An 8,223-nucleotide genomic window follows, 5' to 3' on the forward strand; every position below is an offset into this window, starting at 1 on the left:
TGGTAGGGGCTCCTCTGTCCATATGCCCCCGTTGCGGTTTTTAAGCCGCATGCCAACGGGGAACCTTTTGATCAGCATCATCCCCCACAGCGATGGAAAACCCATCCGCGTCGGCATGACTGGCGACGTCCGTAGATGTGGGTCCTGCTCCGGTACGATGCCCAATGAATGGGCAATGATGGTCACGTACGCGCCGCCATACAAAAATCCGCGCTCTTGTCGGTGATGTGCGGAGGCGTATTACTGGGCTAGACCGTGTGCTAGTGCGCACGGCCTCCTGTACAACAAACAGTAAAAGAAAAAAAGATCTATGGGCGTACACCACTCACGGCTGTAGCATCGCACTGCAGTAGAAGTAGCGAGCATATGGTGCATATACCTGCAGATAGTATTAGCGAAATACAGAAACAGAGATTAATAAACAATACACATAATCATAATAATTGCTGTAATAAACGTACGTACCTGTACAGTGGGTCATCAATAAAGGACACCCTCCCCTTCGACTTATCGTGCTCCCAATGATCTGCCCTCACAATCACCTGCCAAAACCCTAAAAGAATGGGTCTCTCAACCACCACTAGCCACGCTGTGTAAACGTCAGTCTCGATCTCTTCCTGCCTGTATAAACCACAATGCACCGCAAACTGTGCTAGCGTCATCGAACGCAAAACGCCAGCGTGCCTGAAAGAAACCTCAGGCGAAGGGGGAGCATCTGGGTGCGGAAGCGGCACTGGGACCCCAGGAGGGTGAAATGTGAACGACGAAAGGACCTCGACCAGCAGCTCCCTGTAGCTCGGCGTGTGCGTCAACTTAAAAAGACGATGCCACGGCGAATCGACAGGTATAAACCGACGCACTCTAGCCGTCTCACTAATGTTATCAATCGCATCCCAGTCGATCGCTGCATGCGATCCAATGTGCACCCTCCTAAGCTTCTGGCAATGACGGGCGGCATCGGTACCGTCGGGAAACTCTAGATACGGGTGACCCTGCAGCGTATCTGGAGGCGGTAACCGTCTCCGTCGTGGACCCCGCTGAACCGGCTAACCCCCCAGCGGTGCCCCATCAAGCTCTACCTGAATGTCATCGCCCTGAATATGATCGGCCTCCTTAATCAATCTGCAAATAAATACCGTATACATATAAAAACAATAATAATAATATTAATAATAATAATAATAAATAATAATAATAATAATGATAAATAATAATATTAAATAATAATAATAACAATAATAAATAATAATAATAACAACAATAATAATTAATAATAATAACAATAATAATAATAATAATAATAATATTAAATAATAATAATAATAATAACAATAATAATAATAATAATATTAAAAACAATATTAATAATAATAATAATAACAATAATAATAATAAATCATAATAATAATAATAAAAACAATAATAATAACTAATAATAACATTAATTAAAAAAAATCACAGTGCCTCGTATAGAGATATACGGGGCGTCCTGTTCTACCATTTTCATCTTCAACCTCATCTCAAAAACCTCAAACCCAACAAAAACCAAAACTACGGGCAAACCTACGGTCTAAAGGCAAAAACGAGGCTAAAATATTAAACTACGAGAAGAAATACGTACCAGGGATGCTCCAAATCTTCGAAAATACGGTCCAAATACGTATGCGGGGCGTATAAACCTATGTGCACCGTATATGTGTGTGTTTTATGTTTTGGGTGATAATGTGGGTCGTCTAGGTCTTCCCCCCCCCCTTATACGAGGCAAAGACGCCTCGTATAGACCTAGAATTAATTAGGATAAAGGACACTTGTCATTCCCAAATTATTTCTCACACTTCTCACAAAAGTCCCACTTTTTACAGGATCCTCTACCTATATATATATATATATATATATATATATATATATATATATATAGGGTAAGGTTATTGTAAAAAAGACCAAAAGTGTGAGAAAGGTAAGAAAAAATCTCAGACATTAGATCTAAATTAATTGAAAAGGGTAAACAAGTAATTTTATCAATAATTCAATTAGTTAAAAACTTCCCATAACCGCCACCTTAATTATAGGAAGTATATAACACCATTCAGCAAGTATATAACACCATTTAGCAAGTATATAACACCATTCAGCAAGTATATAACACCATTCAGCAAGTATATAACACCATTCAGTAAGTATATAAACTATTCAGCAAGTATATAACACCATTCAGCAAGTATATAACACAATTCATTGACTAAACATCTGATCGAAACATATTTTTTTCTCTATATAAGTATAACAATATGGTACTCATATTAAAGATAAAAACGCTCGTTATTATGGTGTAACTGTTTTTTTAAAGTTACGTATAAAAAGTTATTGACGTTTAAAAAAGACGGGGGAAGTTACATGTGCGTTACCTAATTTCTAGTGGGTTTAAAAGACTATATTGCCCCTAGGTATTTCAAATCAGTCCAAATTAATGAAAATATTTTACAATTTGGTCCCTATTGATCTCAACCATTAGAGCAAAAGATCTAATGGCTGAGATTCTTTCTTACCCTTCTCACACTTTAGGCCTTTTTTACATGATCCTCTACCTATATATATATATATATATATATATAGGGAGCCGCTAAAATAAGAACCACTCCCAGTTGTAAGAACCGTAAGAACCACTCTCCACCAATCACATTCAGCCAACAAAAAGGGTAATTTAGTCATTTACCCCATATGTCACATCCATCCTCTCTCCTCTCTCCTCTATTTAATGCACTCTCCTCTCTCCTCTCTCCTCTCTTTTCTATTTAAAGTTGAAGACTTCTTTTTCATCTCTTCATCTCTCATTTACTTCTTCATATTCAAAACTCCACCAATAAACCACCGACCACCACCACCACCACCGTCTGGTGGTGGTGCTACGAAGCAATAGATCAAAGAGACGAGGAGAAAGAGGAGGCCAGACACCCCCTTTTTGGTGTCTCTGGTTAATGTCGACGGCGGTGGTGGCGGTGTGTCGACGGCGGTGGCGGCGGCGAACGATGGGGGTGAGGGGGGCTGGGTGAATCTGGGTGCTTTCTGATCCCTAGTTGTGGGTTTTGACCCCTGTTTTTTCCGGCGACCACCCTGTTGTCGGTGACCCCTAAACACCACACCTTTTTGGCTGATTATTGGGTGTTTGAGTTTTGGGGGTTTTGATTTTGTGGGTAATTAATGGCAGCCAGATGTTCAACCAAATCATGTATGTTCACCACTAGTCGGAGAGGGAAAGAGGACGGAGGCCGGCGGCAGCGCCGCCGTGAGCGGCGGAGGTCCTGGACTCCTCCCGACGAGTTGATGCTTTGTCTGACTTGAATGATTTGGTATGTTGTTTGATGTTTTTGGTTAAGTTCTGGACTTTTTTGTTTGATGTTTGAATGATGTTCTTGTGGGTTTGAATATGGGTTTGAATCTTTGTGGGTTTGTCTTGTGGCTTTGAATATGGGTTTGAATCTGGGTTTGAATATGGGTTTGAATCTGTTGGATTTTTTTATGAATCTGTGTTGAATATGTTTGAATCATGTTCTTTTGTTCCTTTTTAGTTTGAATCATATTCAAACCCATGTTTGAATATGTTTGAATCTGTGTTGAATATGTTTGAACCATATTCCTTTGTTGGTATTTTTTCGAACAGTGAACTATGTAGGTTGTGATCCGGTTTTAGTTGGGGGGCGATGATGATGAAAAAAAAAACCGCATATTTTGATGACGATGGCGCGGCAAGAACGGCGGAGGGTAGGTTTTTGAACCTGCAACCCCACTTTGCAGCCTCTGATTTATCGGAAAATCTGAGCCAAAACTTCGTTTTTTTTTTCAAAAATCCACTCGTTCTTTTGATTTTTGTTTGTTGGGTTTTTTTTAGGCGTCGATGATGATAGTAAACTATCTGAGACACCCCCCGAGTGTGCGATTTTCTGTTGCGTTCGGTTTTATCGTAAAACGTAAAAACGTGAAACTTAAAAAGTTTTACGTAAAATGTAATTTTTTTCGTAAAACGTAAAAAGTTTTACGTAAAACGTAAAAAGTTTACGTAAAACGTAAAACGTAAAAATTTTTACGTTTTTTACGTAAAACGTAAAAATTTTTACGTAAAACGTAAAAAGTTTTACGTAAAATGTAATTTTTTTTTCGTAAAAACGTAAAAAGTTTTACGTAAAACGTAAAAAGTTTTACGTAAAACGTAAAAAGTTTTACGTAAAACGTAAAAAGTTTTACGTAAAATTTTTACGTAAAACGTAAAAAGTTTTACGTAAAACGTAAAAAACCGACACGTAAAACGTAAAAACCGACGCGTAAAACGTAAAAAACCGACGCGTAAAACGTAAAAAACCGACACGTAAAACGTAAAAAACCGACACGTAAAACGAAAAAAACCGACGCGTAAAACGTAAAAAAACGGGCCGTAAAACGTAAAAAACCGACGCGTAAAACGTAAAAACGGGGCGTAAAACGTAAAAAACCGACACGTAAAACGTAAAAACCGACGCGTAAAACGTAAAAAACCGAGGCGTAAAACGTAAAAAACCGACGCGTAAGACGTAAAAAACCGACGCGTAAAACGTAAAATACCGACGCGTAAAACGTAAAAAAACAGGGCGTAAGACGGGACGGCTTGTAAAAAAACGGGACGGCTAAAACGGGACGGAAGAAAACGGGACGGCTAAAACGGGACGACAAAAAACGGGACGGCTTGTAAAAAAACGTGACGCTAAAACGGCGCGCTAAAACGGGACGGCTTGTAAAAAACGTGACGTAAAAAACGGCGCGGCAAAAAACGGCGCGGCAAAAAACGGCGCCTAAAACCGGGCCTAAAAACGGCACTTAAAAACTACGGTCGCAAAATAGGCGTGAAAAAACGGAGCGTAAAAAACGCGCGTAAAAAAAGGGTGGTAAAAAAAAGCGCATAAATTTTTTTTATATAAAAAATCTGATTTTCAAAATTTTTGTTTAATAAAGAAATCTTTTTAAAAAATAAAAAGTAATATAATAAAACAAAAAGTAATTAAAAAATAATAAAGTGAAAAAGACAAAAAAAGAGTTATTTTACCAATCTACCCTTTTTGATTAAAATATAAAAGACATAATAAGACAAATTTTATTTAATATTAGTTTTTGTTACTTTTAATCTCATCCATCCATCAAGTTGATCTAAAGGCTATAAAGTGGTTCCTATGGTTCTTACAACTGGAAGTGGTTCTCATTTTAGCGGTCCCCTATATATATATATATATATATATATATATATATATATATATAAATCTTTTTTCTTTTTTATATTATCTATAACAATTAATTATTTTTCTTTTTTTTATATATAATTAAAATTTTAAATCGAATCGTAGATAAATAACAAATTATTAAGAAAAATATTACATATAAATAACTAATTTATAAACATTTTGGTTTATGTATTGTTTGATTGGATTATGTGTTACTTGGATTTTCTTTTAAATGGGAAATTAATAAATATTGGACGATTACATAGTACGTCGTGAGCTTTGTATCAACCAATCATGCCCTGATCACCTTGTTCACTGCGGGTCGGGGTGTGACAGATTTCCTACCTTAGCTTTCCTACTGGTGGGATTTACTGAGTATGATGATGATGATGATGATGATGATGATGATACAAGACTCTTACAACAAGAAGTCGTATATGGCTTAATGGACGATATCGGACCTTATTGGATCACGATGGACACTAGTATGTCATAGAGTTGCATAAATCGGTTAATTTCAATAATCCGTTCGGTTAGTTGGTATAACCGGTCAATTAGAACAAGTCATTTAGGCCCAATGATGGTTATTTGGGTTCTTAAAGGTCAATTACGCCTAATGAAGGTCAGTCAGGGTTGTTTAGCTCAATGATTGTCAATTAGGCACAATGACGGTTAATTAGACCCAACGATCGTAAGCTAGGTTCAATGAAGCTCAGTTAGAGTTGTTGAGGCTCAGTGATGGCCAATTAAGCCCAGTGGTGATCAAATAGACCCAACGATGCTCATTTAGGCCAAGTGATGGTTAATTACGGTTTTTTAGCTCAATGAAGGCCCATTAGGCCCAATGAAAGTCAAATAGGTCTAATGATTGTCAGTTAGCTTCAATGATAGTTAGTTGAGCTTAATAAAGGTCAATTAGTCCTAATGAAGGCTAGTTAGAGTTGTTAAGATCAATGATGGCCAATTACGCCCAATGACGGTCAATTAGACCTAACGATGGTAAACTTGGTTCAATGAAGGTCAACTAGAGTTGTTGAGGCTCAGTGATGGCCAGTGGTGATCAAATAGACCCAATGATGGTCATTTAGGCCAAATGATGGTTAATTACGGTTTTTGAGCTCAATGATGGTCAATTAGGCCCAATGAAAGTCAACTAGGTCTGATGATTGTCAGCTAGCTTCAATGATAGTTAGTTGGGCTTAATAAAGGTCAATTAGGCCTAATGAAGGCCAGTTAGGGTTGTTAATCTCAATGATGGTCAATTAGGCCCAATGAATGTCATTTAGGGTTGTTGACCTAGTTGTAAGAATGCTATAGTGAGTAGAGTGTGAATTCTAACACGACCCGAAAAATAACACGAACCTAACACGACATTTACGGGTTTGAATTTTGTCTAAACGGGTTTGGGTCAGTTTCAGGTTGAACCCGTGGACCCATTCAACTCAAGTAGGCGGGTTCAGGTTAAACCGGTCGGGTTATCGGGTTGACTCGTTTAACCCATTTATATTATATTCTATATTACAATATATTTTATGTTATAAAATAATTTGGGTGTGTATTTTATACTATAATTATAACTTAAAAGAGAAATTAACATAAGATTGCATAACTTAAATTCAGTCGGGTCATGTTCGGGTTCATATTTATGACATGATTTTCATACACAACACAAATCTTTCAAACGTAATATAAATATAGTTTTTTTTATTATTATTTTATGTAATTTATGAAAAAAATATAACTTTAATTTTTGTTTCCCACCATTTCCCAAAAAATTTCTAATTTCCCTCTCCTTTCTCTTGTATCTCTCTCCTAAAACATGTTCGTTTTTGCTTTTCCCCTATTTTTCTTTAACCCTAAATGGATTCCCCTCCCAAAATTCATCCCCAGAGATCTCGTATTGATACCCCCTCTTCTCTTTTTGTTTAATTAGCTTGTTTTGGCATTACGATAAAGAGAGAAACAAACCGGACACGCAACATCTCCATTGAATCCATCTAATCTCTCCTTTGATTGAACGCGAACCGAAGGAAGAGGAACATAAATCGGAAGCCATCCGATTCTAGACCTTAATCGGAGATCTGAAAACCAATTAAGGACTGACGTGATTAAGGTAAGTGCAAGAACCCTATTTTCTTCGCATTTATTCAAAAAGCGTTTTGTGGTTGTTTATTCAGACCCTGTAAGTAGTAATCTGCATGTTCATGGTTTTTTTTTTTGTGGATATAATAAACTGAAAATGCTTCAAGAGTTAAACTTTATTGATAAAACTCCACAGATTCGTGAAAATTATGACATTCGTCCCGAAGTTCATGTGTTTGATTGTTGATTTGTAGTGATTTGTTATGATCGGTTTTTGTTAATTTTAGTTCTAGTTAGCTAATTAGGTGAAAATTTGTAGTTAGTTTCAGATTTGTAGTGATTCATAATGCTCGTTTGTTTTTAGTTTTAGTTCTAGTTAGTTGATTAGGTGAAAATTTCAAGTTGAATTTTAGGTTATGTAGAAGTTTAATTGATTATTCTGACCCGTTAAAGCAGTTCGGGTGGGAACAGTACGGGTTGTAAATGAGTAAATCGGAATGTGTTATGCTGTGATTGTTGGTGTTGATGATTAATTGATTGATTAATTTAAGGTTGATGTTACTCTTTCCGATGGAACTTTGGCCAGAGTTGCCGTACCTAGCGGCGCTTCTACAGGTTTGGTGTTTTAGCAGTTATTTATACTTTGAGTAGCTTGTATATAAGTGTTGTATTGGTTCATGAGAAATTTATAAAATTTATTTGAAAAAAATGGTTTATAGGTATATATGAAGCTTTGGATTTAAGAGATGGAGGTTCAGATATCTTGGTAAAGGTTTCTTGAAGGTGTGTGTTACTCTTGATTTTCCATGGTTTTGCTCAAGTTTTTAAGTTTTGAAATGATGACACGAGATCAAATTTGACTTGTTTAGCTACAACTGAAATTAGGTTGTTGATTAAC

The 8,223-nt window shown here is 36.8% G+C and overlaps 1 long non-coding RNA gene across 1 annotated transcript; it reads left to right on the plus strand.

Annotated features, from left to right (window-relative positions):
- The first annotated feature begins 5,370 nt into the window (after window positions 1-5,370).
- LOC110883830 lies at window positions 5,371-8,223 on the plus strand. Its single transcript, XR_002560687.2, has 3 exons — window positions 5,371-7,356; window positions 7,877-7,940; window positions 8,045-8,223. It is a non-coding gene; the product is annotated as an uncharacterized LOC110883830 (long non-coding RNA).

The sequence above is a fragment of the Helianthus annuus genome, chromosome 1, assembly GCF_002127325.2.
Source record: "Helianthus annuus cultivar XRQ/B chromosome 1, HanXRQr2.0-SUNRISE, whole genome shotgun sequence".
Taxonomy (NCBI): domain Eukaryota; kingdom Viridiplantae; phylum Streptophyta; class Magnoliopsida; order Asterales; family Asteraceae; genus Helianthus; species Helianthus annuus.